The sequence below is a fragment of the Lissotriton vulgaris genome, chromosome 6, assembly GCF_964263255.1.
Source record: "Lissotriton vulgaris chromosome 6, aLisVul1.2, whole genome shotgun sequence".
NCBI classification, from domain to species: domain Eukaryota; kingdom Metazoa; phylum Chordata; class Amphibia; order Caudata; family Salamandridae; genus Lissotriton; species Lissotriton vulgaris.
The window spans coordinates 585,307,546-585,320,841 of NC_141694.1; the positions used below are offsets into that span (position 1 = coordinate 585,307,546).

Consider the following 13,296-nt stretch of genomic DNA (forward strand, 5'->3'; position numbering starts at 1 on the left):
CAATTTGCTTGTAAGTGTAGGTCACCAGATATTTTTGGCAATGAATAGCAGCGGTTTTGAGTCCTGTTGTGTAAAGTTAATGGAAGTGACCAACCAAAAGAACTAGCTTCAGAGCTAGTGCAGTGGGCGGCAGACATTTGGAGCAGGATAGACACTACTGGGCAGAGCAAAAAAGGGCGGAGGGCTGTGGCTATCTAACATACTGTTCAAATGAGGCTAGCCAAAGCAGTAACATGCTGGTCAATCAAGGTCAGGCTGACCCATCACAGCATGCAATGGCTGTGCCTGACGTAGAGTACATAGAATGCGGTTACGTCCCCACGCATGGTGAGAAGATGCAGTGGTCCTTTTCGGTTTAGCAGATAAATCGCGGACACAAAACATTCACTGGTCACAAAAGGCCAGCGTTAACTGAAATTGGAACAAAGAAAATATTCAAGTATTCTTTACTGGCCTAAAAGCTATCAGGATATAAGAAATGAACAGCACTGTGCACAGTTTTGTAGAAATTGCAAACTGGTGTCAGTTATTTTGACAAAGTGGAAGATAAAGCTAAGGAGATACTGTAGGCCTAACCATGGCAACGTCGCAGAGTGTGCAACCGCCTACCGCAGTTTTCCAAAATCCAGGTAAGAAAAACATTAAGTGAAAACAATGGCACAGAGTTTTCAATCCTCATTAGGTAGAAATTGATAGAAAGTCATTTGAAACACTGTTTTATTGCATTGGGTAATGAGGGCCAAACAAATGTGAACACTTACCAGAAGCTGAGCCGATCCCAGCTGAATTTGGCAGACGACACGAGTACACTGAAGCTGTGAATCGAAAGAAATGGCACTTTAAGGAGGATCACGTTTCGAAGTAGAAGCGCATAACTTTTAGTAGAAACAAGGAAAGCAGGAAAATAATGACAAATATATGGCTGCACTAAGGATTCCGGGCTGCTACACAGTGAATTTGGAAACTGCACAGACCAAGATCTCAGAGACCAAATTGAGATGAATACTTATTTTAATAATCTTCATAAAAGATTACTCTGTAGACAAAAGTCCAGCCCCTGAGAGAATATGTATGAACAGCCAAGGGGTTTGAGAAGTTAATGTTACCTGCTCTGGCCATTGCAAGAAAGAGCACAATTGATTCACCCTACTGTCAATGTTGTGAGTTAGAGAAAAGTCATATACAAAAGGAAGGGAGAGGGAGATATCTATTCGAGATGTGGTTCAAGGACACGAGGGAAGCAATTCCGCTGGTCCAGCAGTGGGAAAGAAGTGCAAAATATCAGGACACTTTTAAAAGTGTGTTTAAGGCACATAACTCAGTGAGAGTAAGTCACATAAAGGAGAAAATAAATCATGTGAGTGAAAGAATGTCAAAACTGGCGTTAACAGTAGATAAAGAGTTATGACTGATTTGGGTTTACTTGTAACTATTTTATCGGAATACAGTTTTACAGAAGTTCCGGCAAATGAGCTCCTGAAGGCTTCATATATTAAAAATGAAGTGTTTGGTGAGCACGTATCATTACTTACGGCTATATGAAGACTGCTGAGGAGATTAAGGACAGTGGTACTTACACAAAAGTTTACATAGCGAGTGACAGTAGAGACCTAATTGGATGGGTTAATCAGGGTAGATTAGGGTCCGCACCAGGTACAGATAGCCCATCGATTCTGATGGGGCGGATGGATGAGTGTCATATTTTGAACTGTTTTGGAGAGGTTTTCTTTGTCAAAGTAGGTTGTAGCAAACGGTTTGAGCACACAATTTTGCAGAAAGGCGCCATCCTGTCAAACATAAGAAGGGAAATGTGAAACTCAATCTTAGGGGTGAGTCGAGGCAGCTTTTAGGTGATTTATGTGTGCAAGACATTATTAAGCCTGTTGATGTAGCACAGTTGATTTCCGCTGTCCTAAAGTGGGCAAAAGGAGGGGTGTCTAAATAAGATTGTGTGCAGGTTGGCGCTCACTCACCAAGAATATAGTTACTGAACATCATTCGATTTCCAAAATACAGGAAATGATAGGCATGCTGAGGGATGCCGGTTATTTTACAATAGAACTTAATGCAGCACTTCATCAAATGATACTTGAAGCCAATTCTCAATTCTTAACTACCTCTGTTACGCCATTTGGTGCTTATAAATATTTGCGTATACCATGCCGACCCACATTCGTGACTACTATTTTACAAAGCTAATGTACAGATTTCAAAATCTCCAGCCAGTACAAGCTTTCCTGGACGATGGTTTGATTCATGCCTATAGTGTTGAGGAATACAACAGGATATTAACAGGAATTCACGGGGTGCTGAAAGATAGGGAGTATGACTGTGACAAAAGAGAACTGCAAGTTTTTGACATTCTGTGGAGCATTCAATTTGGAGGTTTGGTGGAAGCAGTAACTGAGGGACCCTGTACGATTTACAAAGATCAACTAAGATTGTTCATACAAATGAGTGCATATTATTTGGGACAAGTGCTAGAGTTAAATCCCACAATATATTTACTTGGCATGGAAAACCACAGGGGCCATTTGATAGCTTCTACATGTGATGAGTACAAAGAAAAACATGCAGCAATTTTCGCTGCATGAAGTGTATAATCCTTTAAAAGCTCAATTTAGATCTAAATATTGCCCCATTTTTACAAGAACCACCATATCCGATCTATAAATATGCTCAACTTTAGTTGCAATCAGCAAGCAATAATCATATGTGGAATGGCAATCTGATTTCAGGAGTCAGATCCGTACGAGTTCTCTTCATAAAGTCAGGTTCGGGATTGTCTCATCATTAATCAGACTGATTTTAAACCTTACACCACATGTGGAGGAGCGAAGCATACTTTTAGAATGCAGCATCTGTATGACCATCTTCGGTCAGACAATGCATCTGTGCTTCTTAGAAGCACTACAGACAAATCGGTCTTTTCAAATAGATAGCATGGCCCACAAAACACCGACCTCACAAGTTCACCCAATATCAAGAGTTAAGCTATAGCATGTACATAGGTCCCACAGCATACAAAGATCCAAGTCTTAGTAAGACAACGCAAGAAGGACATCAAGTTGCACAATAAAAGACATTTAAGCTACAAAGTCTAACTGACGCCTGCTTGAAAATAGTTCCTCACCTTTTTGGAGGGTAGCCGGGATAACAGCAGCATTCTTCGGGCCATCATTCCTAAAAGCGAAGGCACAGTATGTTAAGCACTATTTAGTAAGAGAACCTGAAAGAAACAGTACATCATTCTTCACCCACTCGAGTCTCTACCTCACCGGAGCTGAAAAGTATAGCAAATCTTAACAGCCTGCAAGAGGAGAAGAGTTCCACGGTCCCTCCTTTAGCCCCACTTACGAAGCTCTCTTGCAAAAACACCAAGTCACTTTTAGCTGCCTGCAATATGATGCATGGGCGTCTGTCCAGCTCAGATTTATGAGTACATGATAGGTTTCTCATTATTGAACACTCGTTCTCAGTGAGGGCAAGTGTATCATCATCGCCAGAGGAGCCTGTAGAGGCAGCAGTCAGTGGTGACAAGGAACGAGGACCACAACATTTGACCAAAAAGCAGGAATGAGCACTGGTTAAGACATTGGCACTACAATCCATCAAGACACACAGGAACAACTGAAAGGTACTCTCAACCTGCAATTCGAAGTAAGATGAATTATGGGGAGCACTGAAACAGGTCAGACACACTACTCAGTTGGACGAGGGCACAAAGGCTGGGGGAAAGGAATAGCAGAGTATCAAATGAAGGGGAGCTCAATGCTTACCAGATAAAAGAGCAGCACCTACAGGAGGTACCTCTGAAAAATGTAGCCTACAAGCTAAACATGAAAACTCAAGCTCAATTACTTTGCACACGCTGTGAACTAACTGGACCCTAATAGCCTAATCGTGAAGGATGGAAAAGAGTATCTGGTGGTTTGACATGCCAAAAACCAGACAGGTCATAAAGCTCACCAGTCAATAAGCAACTACAGAGGTTCACAAAGTCAAGAGAAGCCCCATGCCCGTGCTAACAGCCAATCAACACTCGCTTTCAAAATTGCGTTCTCGGTTTTAACTGCACTGCGACACAAATCAGTCACATAAGGCAATGTCTGGGTGTGCCATTTTCCCCTTTGGCCTTCTCCCTCTTCTGAAGGCTTGGGGTCTGGTTGCACCAAGAGGCAGATTACAGACAGGTCATGGAGTACAGGGGTTACATGGGAGCACCATGGTGGGTCTTGTAGCCTCCATGCTTCAGGAAGGCCTGGTGCAGGGGTGGAAGTAAGGGTGCAATCCTTACATTCTTCTCTCTATTATTCCCACCCAGTCTTGGATCTGGTCCCATGGTACGGACTTTGGTGCAGCATAATCTAATGGACAAGCAGCACAATATCGCCTCTTGCGCTGAAAGGTTGACACTTGTTAGTGGGTTAACTGCAAAGGAGGAAAACTCAAAATGACAATTCATCCGAGTGGCTAGAGAAGTTTAAGTATGCAGTTTAGTGATTATATTTCCCCTTGGATGCAAACACTGCAATTATTTTGGTGAACAAAAGAAAATTATTGTATTCTTCTGTGGCAGTTTTATGGCTTTATAGCATTTACTTAACTATGAGAGAACAACTTTACAAACCCACCACAAGACTCAGATTTTTTTTCTGAATGGTCAATTTGCTTGTAAGTGTAGGTCACCAGATATTTTTGGCAATGAATAGCAGCGGTTTTGAGTCCTGTTGTGTAAAGTTAATGGAAGTGACCAACCAAAAGAACTAGCTTCAGAGCTAGTGCAGTGGGCGGCAGACATTTGGAGCAGGATAGACACTACTGGGCAGAGCAAAAAAGGGCGGAGGGCTGTGGCTATCTAACATACTGTTCAAATGAGGCTAGCCAAAGCAGTAACATGCTGGTCAATCAAGGTCAGGCTGACCCATCACAGCATGCAATGGCTGTGCCTGACGTAGAGTACATAGAATGCGGTTACGTCCCCACGCATGGTGAGAAGATGCAGTGGTCCTTTTCGGTTTAGCAGATAAATCGCGGACACAAAACATTCACTGGTCACAAAAGGCCAGCGTTAACTGAAATTGGAACAAAGAAAATATTCAAGTATTCTTTACTGGCCTAAAAGCTATCAGGATATAAGAAATGAACAGCACTGTGCACAGTTTTGTAGAAATTGCAAACTGGTGTCAGTTATTTTGACAAAGTGGAAGATAAAGCTAAGGAGATACTGTAGGCCTAACCATGGCAACGTCGCAGAGTGTGCAACCGCCTACCGCAGTTTTCCAAAATCCAGGTAAGAAAAACATTAAGTGAAAACAATGGCACAGAGTTTTCAATCCTCATTAGGTAGAAATTGATAGAAAGTCATTTGAAACACTGTTTTATTGCATTGGGTAATGAGGGCCAAACAAATGTGAACACTTACCAGAAGCTGAGCCGATCCCAGCTGAATTTGGCAGACGACACGAGTACACTGAAGCTGTGAATCGAAAGAAATGGCACTTTAAGGAGGATCACGTTTCGAAGTAGAAGCGCATAACTTTTAGTAGAAACAAGGAAAGCAGGAAAATAATGACAAATATATGGCTGCACTAAGGATTCCGGGCTGCTACACAGTGAATTTGGAAACTGCACAGACCAAGATCTCAGAGACCAAATTGAGATGAATACTTATTTTAATAATCTTCATAAAAGATTACTCTGTAGACAAAAGTCCAGCCCCTGAGAGAATATGTATGAACAGCCAAGGGGTTTGAGAAGTTAATGTTACCTGCTCTGGCCATTGCAAGAAAGAGCACAATTGATTCACCCTACTGTCAATGTTGTGAGTTAGAGAAAAGTCATATACAAAAGGAAGGGAGAGGGAGATATCTATTCGAGATGTGGTTCAAGGACACGAGGGAAGCAATTCCGCTGGTCCAGCAGTGGGAAAGAAGTGCAAAATATCAGGACACTTTTAAAAGTGTGTTTAAGGCACATAACTCAGTGAGAGTAAGTCACATAAAGGAGAAAATAAATCATGTGAGTGAAAGAATGTCAAAACTGGCGTTAACAGTAGATAAAGAGTTATGACTGATTTGGGTTTACTTGTAACTATTTTATCGGAATACAGTTTTACAGAAGTTCCGGCAAATGAGCTCCTGAAGGCTTCATATATTAAAAATGAAGTGTTTGGTGAGCACGTATCATTACTTACGGCTATATGAAGACTGCTGAGGAGATTAAGGACAGTGGTACTTACACAAAAGTTTACATAGCGAGTGACAGTAGAGACCTAATTGGATGGGTTAATCAGGGTAGATTAGGGTCCGCACCAGGTACAGATAGCCCATCGATTCTGATGGGGCGGATGGATGAGTGTCATATTTTGAACTGTTTTGGAGAGGTTTTCTTTGTCAAAGTAGGTTGTAGCAAACGGTTTGAGCACACAATTTTGCAGAAAGGCGCCATCCTGTCAAACATAAGAAGGGAAATGTGAAACTCAATCTTAGGGGTGAGTCGAGGCAGCTTTTAGGTGATTTATGTGTGCAAGACATTATTAAGCCTGTTGATGTAGCACAGTTGATTTCCGCTGTCCTAAAGTGGGCAAAAGGAGGGGTGTCTAAATAAGATTGTGTGCAGGTTGGCGCTCACTCACCAAGAATATAGTTACTGAACATCATTCGATTTCCAAAATACAGGAAATGATAGGCATGCTGAGGGATGCCGGTTATTTTACAATAGAACTTAATGCAGCACTTCATCAAATGATACTTGAAGCCAATTCTCAATTCTTAACTACCTCTGTTACGCCATTTGGTGCTTATAAATATTTGCGTATACCATGCCGACCCACATTCGTGACTACTATTTTACAAAGCTAATGTACAGATTTCAAAATCTCCAGCCAGTACAAGCTTTCCTGGACGATGGTTTGATTCATGCCTATAGTGTTGAGGAATACAACAGGATATTAACAGGAATTCACGGGGTGCTGAAAGATAGGGAGTATGACTGTGACAAAAGAGAACTGCAAGTTTTTGACATTCTGTGGAGCATTCAATTTGGAGGTTTGGTGGAAGCAGTAACTGAGGGACCCTGTACGATTTACAAAGATCAACTAAGATTGTTCATACAAATGAGTGCATATTATTTGGGACAAGTGCTAGAGTTAAATCCCACAATATATTTACTTGGCATGGAAAACCACAGGGGCCATTTGATAGCTTCTACATGTGATGAGTACAAAGAAAAACATGCAGCAATTTTCGCTGCATGAAGTGTATAATCCTTTAAAAGCTCAATTTAGATCTAAATATTGCCCCATTTTTACAAGAACCACCATATCCGATCTATAAATATGCTCAACTTTAGTTGCAATCAGCAAGCAATAATCATATGTGGAATGGCAATCTGATTTCAGGAGTCAGATCCGTACGAGTTCTCTTCATAAAGTCAGGTTCGGGATTGTCTCATCATTAATCAGACTGATTTTAAACCTTACACCACATGTGGAGGAGCGAAGCATACTTTTAGAATGCAGCATCTGTATGACCATCTTCGGTCAGACAATGCATCTGTGCTTCTTAGAAGCACTACAGACAAATCGGTCTTTTCAAATAGATAGCATGGCCCACAAAACACCGACCTCACAAGTTCACCCAATATCAAGAGTTAAGCTATAGCATGTACATAGGTCCCACAGCATACAAAGATCCAAGTCTTAGTAAGACAACGCAAGAAGGACATCAAGTTGCACAATAAAAGACATTTAAGCTACAAAGTCTAACTGACGCCTGCTTGAAAATAGTTCCTCACCTTTTTGGAGGGTAGCCGGGATAACAGCAGCATTCTTCGGGCCATCATTCCTAAAAGCGAAGGCACAGTATGTTAAGCACTATTTAGTAAGAGAACCTGAAAGAAACAGTACATCATTCTTCACCCACTCGAGTCTCTACCTCACCGGAGCTGAAAAGTATAGCAAATCTTAACAGCCTGCAAGAGGAGAAGAGTTCCACGGTCCCTCCTTTAGCCCCACTTACGAAGCTCTCTTGCAAAAACACCAAGTCACTTTTAGCTGCCTGCAATATGATGCATGGGCGTCTGTCCAGCTCAGATTTATGAGTACATGATAGGTTTCTCATTATTGAACACTCGTTCTCAGTGAGGGCAAGTGTATCATCATCGCCAGAGGAGCCTGTAGAGGCAGCAGTCAGTGGTGACAAGGAACGAGGACCACAACATTTGACCAAAAAGCAGGAATGAGCACTGGTTAAGACATTGGCACTACAATCCATCAAGACACACAGGAACAACTGAAAGGTACTCTCAACCTGCAATTCGAAGTAAGATGAATTATGGGGAGCACTGAAACAGGTCAGACACACTACTCAGTTGGACGAGGGCACAAAGGCTGGGGGAAAGGAATAGCAGAGTATCAAATGAAGGGGAGCTCAATGCTTACCAGATAAAAGAGCAGCACCTACAGGAGGTACCTCTGAAAAATGTAGCCTACAAGCTAAACATGAAAACTCAAGCTCAATTACTTTGCACACGCTGTGAACTAACTGGACCCTAATAGCCTAATCGTGAAGGATGGAAAAGAGTATCTGGTGGTTTGACATGCCAAAAACCAGACAGGTCATAAAGCTCACCAGTCAATAAGCAACTACAGAGGTTCACAAAGTCAAGAGAAGCCCCATGCCCGTGCTAACAGCCAATCAACACTCGCTTTCAAAATTGCGTTCTCGGTTTTAACTGCACTGCGACACAAATCAGTCACATAAGGCAATGTCTGGGTGTGCCATTTTCCCCTTTGGCCTTCTCCCTCTTCTGAAGGCTTGGGGTCTGGTTGCACCAAGAGGCAGATTACAGACAGGTCATGGAGTACAGGGGTTACATGGGAGCACCATGGTGGGTCTTGTAGCCTCCATGCTTCAGGAAGGCCTGGTGCAGGGGTGGAAGTAAGGGTGCAATCCTTACATTCTTCTCTCTATTATTCCCACCCAGTCTTGGATCTGGTCCCATGGTACGGACTTTGGTGCAGCATAATCTAATGGACAAGCAGCACAATATCGCCTCTTGCGCTGAAAGGTTGACACTTGTTAGTGGGTTAACTGCAAAGGAGGAAAACTCAAAATGACAATTCATCCGAGTGGCTAGAGAAGTTTAAGTATGCCGTTTAGTGATTATATTTCCCCTTGGATGCAAACACTGCAATTATTTTGGTGAACAAAAGAAAATTATTGTATTCTTCTGTGGCAGTTTTATGGCTTTATAGCATTTACTTAACTATGAGAGAACAACTTTACAAACCCACCACAAGACTCAGATTTTTTTTCTGAATGGTCAATTTGCTTGTAAGTGTAGATCACCAGATATTTTTGGCAATGAATAGCAGCGGTTTTGAGTCCTGTTGTGTAAAGTTAATGGAAGTGACCAACCAAAAGAACTAGCTTCAGAGCTAGTGCAGTGGGCGGCAGACATTTGGAGCAGGATAGACACTACCGGGCAGAGCAAAAAAGGGAGGAGGGCTGTGGCTATCTAACATACTGTTCAAATGAGGCTAGCCAAAGCAGTAACATGCTGGTCAATCAAGGTCAGGCTGACCCATCACAGCATGCAACGGCTGTGCCTGACGTAGAGTACATAGAATGCGGTTACGTCCCCACGCATGGTGAGAAGATGCAGTGGTCCTTTTCGGTTTAGCAGATAAATCGCGGACACAAAACATTCACTGGTCACAAAAGGCCAGCGTTAACTGAAATTGGAACAAAGAAAATATTCAAGTATTCTTTACTGGCCTAAAAGCTATCAGGATATAAGAAATGAACAGCACTGTGCACAGTTTTGTAGAAATTGCAAACTGGTGTCAGTTATTTTGACAAAGTGGAACATAAAGCTAAGGAGATACTGTAGGCCTAACCATGGCAACGTCGCAGAGTGTGCAACCGCCTACCGCAGTTTTCCTAAATCCAGGTAAGAAAAACATTAAGTGAAAACAATGGCACAGAGTTTTCAATCCTCATTAGGTAGAAATTGATAGAAAGTCATTTGAAACACTGTTTTATTTCATTGGGTAATGAGGACCAAACAAATGTGAACACTTACCAGAAGCTGAGCCGATCCCAGCTGAATTTGGCAGACGACACGAGTACACTGAAGCTGTGAATCGAAAGTAATGGCACTTTAAGGAGGATCACGTTTCGAAGTAAAAGCGCATAACTTTTAGTAGAAACAAGGAAAGCAGGAAAATAATGACAAATATATGGCTGCACTAAGGATTCCGGGCTGCTACACAGGGAATTTGGAAACTGCACAGACCAAGATCTCAGAGACCAAATTGAGATGAATACTTATTTTAATAATCTTCATAAAAGATTACTCTGTAGACAAAAGTCCAGCCCCTGAGAGAATATGTATGAACAGCCAAGTGGTTTGAGAAGTTAATGTTACCTGCTCTGGCCATTGCAAGAAAGAGCACAATTGATTCACCCTACTGTCAATTTTGTGAGTTAGAGAAAAGTCATATACAAAAGGAAGGGAGAGGGAGATATCTATTCAAGATGTGGTTCAAGGACACGAGGGAAGCAATTCCGCTGGTCCAGCAGTGGGAAAGAAGTGCAAAATATCAGGACCCTTTTAAAAGTGTGTTTAAGGCACATAACTCAGTGAGAGTAAGTCACATAAAGGAGAAAATAAATCATGTGAGTGAAAGAATGTCAAAACTGGCGTTAACAGTAGATAAAGAGTTATGACTGATTTGGGTTTACTTGTAACTATTTTATCGGAATACAGTTTTACAGAAGTTCCGGCAAATGAGCTCCTGAAGGCTTCATATATTAAAAATGAAGTGTTTGGTGAGCACGTATCATTACTTACGGCTATATGAAGACTGCTGAGGAGATTAAGGACAGTGGTACTTACACAAAAGTTTACATAGCGAGTGACAGTAGAGACCTAATTGGATGGGTTAATCAGGGTAGATTAGGGTCCGCACCAGGTACAGATAGCCCATCGATTCTGATGGGGCGGATGGATGAGTGTCATATTTTGAACTGTTTTGGAGAGGTTTTCTTTGTCAAAGTAGGTTGTAGCAAACGGTTTGAGCACACAATTTTGCAGAAAGGCGCCATCCTGTCAAACATAAGAAGGGAAATGTGAAACTCAATCTTAGGGGTGAGTCGAGGCAGCTTTTAGGTGATTTATGTGTGCAAGACATTATTAAGCCTGTTGATGTAGCACAGTTGATTTCCGCTGTCCTAAAGTGGGCAAAAGGAGGGGTGTCTAAATAAGATTGTGTGCAGGTTGGCGCTCACTCACCAAGAATATAGTTACTGAACATCATTCGATTTCCAAAATACAGGAAATGATAGGCATGCTGAGGGATGCCGGTTATTTTACAATAGAACTTAATGCAGCACTTCATCAAATGATACTTGAAGCCAATTCTCAACTCTTAACTACCTCTGTTACGCCATTTGGTGCTTATAAATATTTGCGTATACCATGCCGACCCACATTCGTGACTACTATTTTCCAAAGCTAATGTACAGATTTCAAAATCTCCAGCCAGTACAAGCTTTCCTGGACGATGGTTTGATTCATGCCTATAGTGTCGAGGAATACAACAGGATATTAACAGGAATTCACGGGGTGCTGAAAGATAGGGAGTATGACTGTGACAAAAGAGAACTGCAAGTTTTTGACATTCTGTGGAGCATTCAATTTGGAGGTTTGGTGGAAGCAGTAACTGAGGGACCCTGTACGATTTACAAAGATCAACTAAGATTGTTCATACAAATGAGTGCATATTATTTGGGACAAGTGCTAGAGTTAAATCCCACAATATATTTACTTGGCATGGAAAACCACAGGGGCCATTTGATAGCTTCTACATGTGATGAGTACAAAGAAAAACATGCAGCAATTTTCGCTGCATGAAGTGTATAATCCTTTAAAAGCTCAATTTAGATCTAAATATTGCCCCATTTTTACAAGAACCCCCATATCCGATCTATAAATATGCTCAACTTTAGTTGCAATCAGCAAGCAATAATCATATGTGGAATGGCAATCTGATTTCAGGAGTCAGATCCGTACGAGTTCTCTTCATAAAGTCAGGTTCGGGATTGTCTCATCATTAATCAGACTGATTTTAAACCTTACACCACATGTGGAGGAGCGAAGCATACTTTTAGAATGCAGCATCTGTATGACCATCTTCGGTCAGACAATGCATCTGTGCTTCTTAGAAGCACTACAGACAAATCGGTCTTTTCAAATAGATAGCATGGCCCACAAAACACCGACCTCACAAGTTCACCCAATATCAAGAGTTAAGCTATAGCATGTACATAGGTCCCACAGCATACAAAGATCCAAGTCTTAGTAAGACAACGCAAGAAGGACATCAAGTTGCACAATAAAAGACATTTAAGCTACAAAGTCTAACTGACGCCTGCTTGAAAATAGTTCCTCACCTTTTTGGAGGGTAGCCGAGATAACAGCAGCATTCTTCGGGCCATCATTCCTAAAAGCGAAGGCACAGTATGTTAAGCACTATTTAGTAAGATAACCTGAAAGAAACAGTACATCATTCTTCACCCACTCGAGTCTCTACCTCACCGGAGCTGAAAAGTATAGCAAATCTTAACAGCCTGCAAGAGGAGAAGAGTTCCACGGTCCCTCCTTTAGCCCCACTTACGAAGCTCTCTTGCAAAAACACCAAGTCACTTTTAGCTGCCTGCAATATGAGGCATGGGCGTCTGTCCAGCTCAGATTTATGAGTACATGATAGGTTTCTCATTATTGAACACTCGTTCTCAGGGAGGGCAAGTGTATCATCATCGCCAGAGGAGCCTGTAGAGGCAGCAGTCAGTGGTGACAAGGAACGAGGACCACACCATTTGACCAAAAAGCAGGAATGAGCACTGGTTAAGACATTGGCACTACAATCCATCAAGACACACAGGAACAACTGAAAGGTACTCTCAACCTGCAATTCGAAGTAAGATGAATTATGGAGAGCACTGAAACAGGTCAGACACACTACTCAGTTGGACGAGGGCACAAAGGCTGGGGGAAAGGAATAGCAGAGTATCAAATGAAGGGGAGCTCAATGCTTACCAGATAAAAGAGCAGCACCTACAGGAGGTACCTCTGAAAAATGTAGCCTACAAGCTAAACATGAAAACTCAAGCTCAATTACTTTGCACACGCTGTGAACTAACTGGACCCTAATAGCCTAATCGTGAAGGATGGAAAAGAGTATCTGGTGGTTTGACATGCCAAAAACCAGACAGGTCATAAAGCTCA

General features: G+C 42.0%; 6 non-coding genes across 6 annotated transcripts; all 6 read right to left on the reverse strand.

Moving 5' to 3' along the window:
* Positions 1 to 2,731: 2,731 nt before the first annotated feature.
* On the reverse strand, positions 2,732 to 2,799 carry LOC147707699 (small nucleolar RNA SNORD50). Its single transcript, XR_015296830.1, has one exon. It is a non-coding gene; the product is annotated as a small nucleolar RNA SNORD50 (small nucleolar RNA).
* Positions 2,800 to 3,421: 622 nt separating this feature from the next.
* Positions 3,422 to 3,507, reverse strand: LOC147707700 (small nucleolar RNA SNORD103/SNORD85). The gene has a single exon (XR_015296800.1). It is a non-coding gene; the product is annotated as a small nucleolar RNA SNORD103/SNORD85 (small nucleolar RNA).
* Positions 3,508 to 7,395: 3,888 nt separating this feature from the next.
* LOC147707701 (small nucleolar RNA SNORD50) lies at positions 7,396 to 7,463 on the reverse strand. Its single transcript, XR_015296831.1, has one exon. It is a non-coding gene; the product is annotated as a small nucleolar RNA SNORD50 (small nucleolar RNA).
* Positions 7,464 to 8,085: 622 nt separating this feature from the next.
* LOC147707702 (small nucleolar RNA SNORD103/SNORD85) lies at positions 8,086 to 8,171 on the reverse strand. Its single transcript, XR_015296801.1, has one exon. It is a non-coding gene; the product is annotated as a small nucleolar RNA SNORD103/SNORD85 (small nucleolar RNA).
* Positions 8,172 to 12,059: 3,888 nt separating this feature from the next.
* Positions 12,060 to 12,127, reverse strand: LOC147707703 (small nucleolar RNA SNORD50). Its single transcript, XR_015296832.1, has one exon. It is a non-coding gene; the product is annotated as a small nucleolar RNA SNORD50 (small nucleolar RNA).
* Positions 12,128 to 12,749: 622 nt separating this feature from the next.
* Positions 12,750 to 12,835, reverse strand: LOC147707704 (small nucleolar RNA SNORD103/SNORD85). The gene has a single exon (XR_015296813.1). It is a non-coding gene; the product is annotated as a small nucleolar RNA SNORD103/SNORD85 (small nucleolar RNA).
* Positions 12,836 to 13,296: the final 461 nt, after the last annotated feature.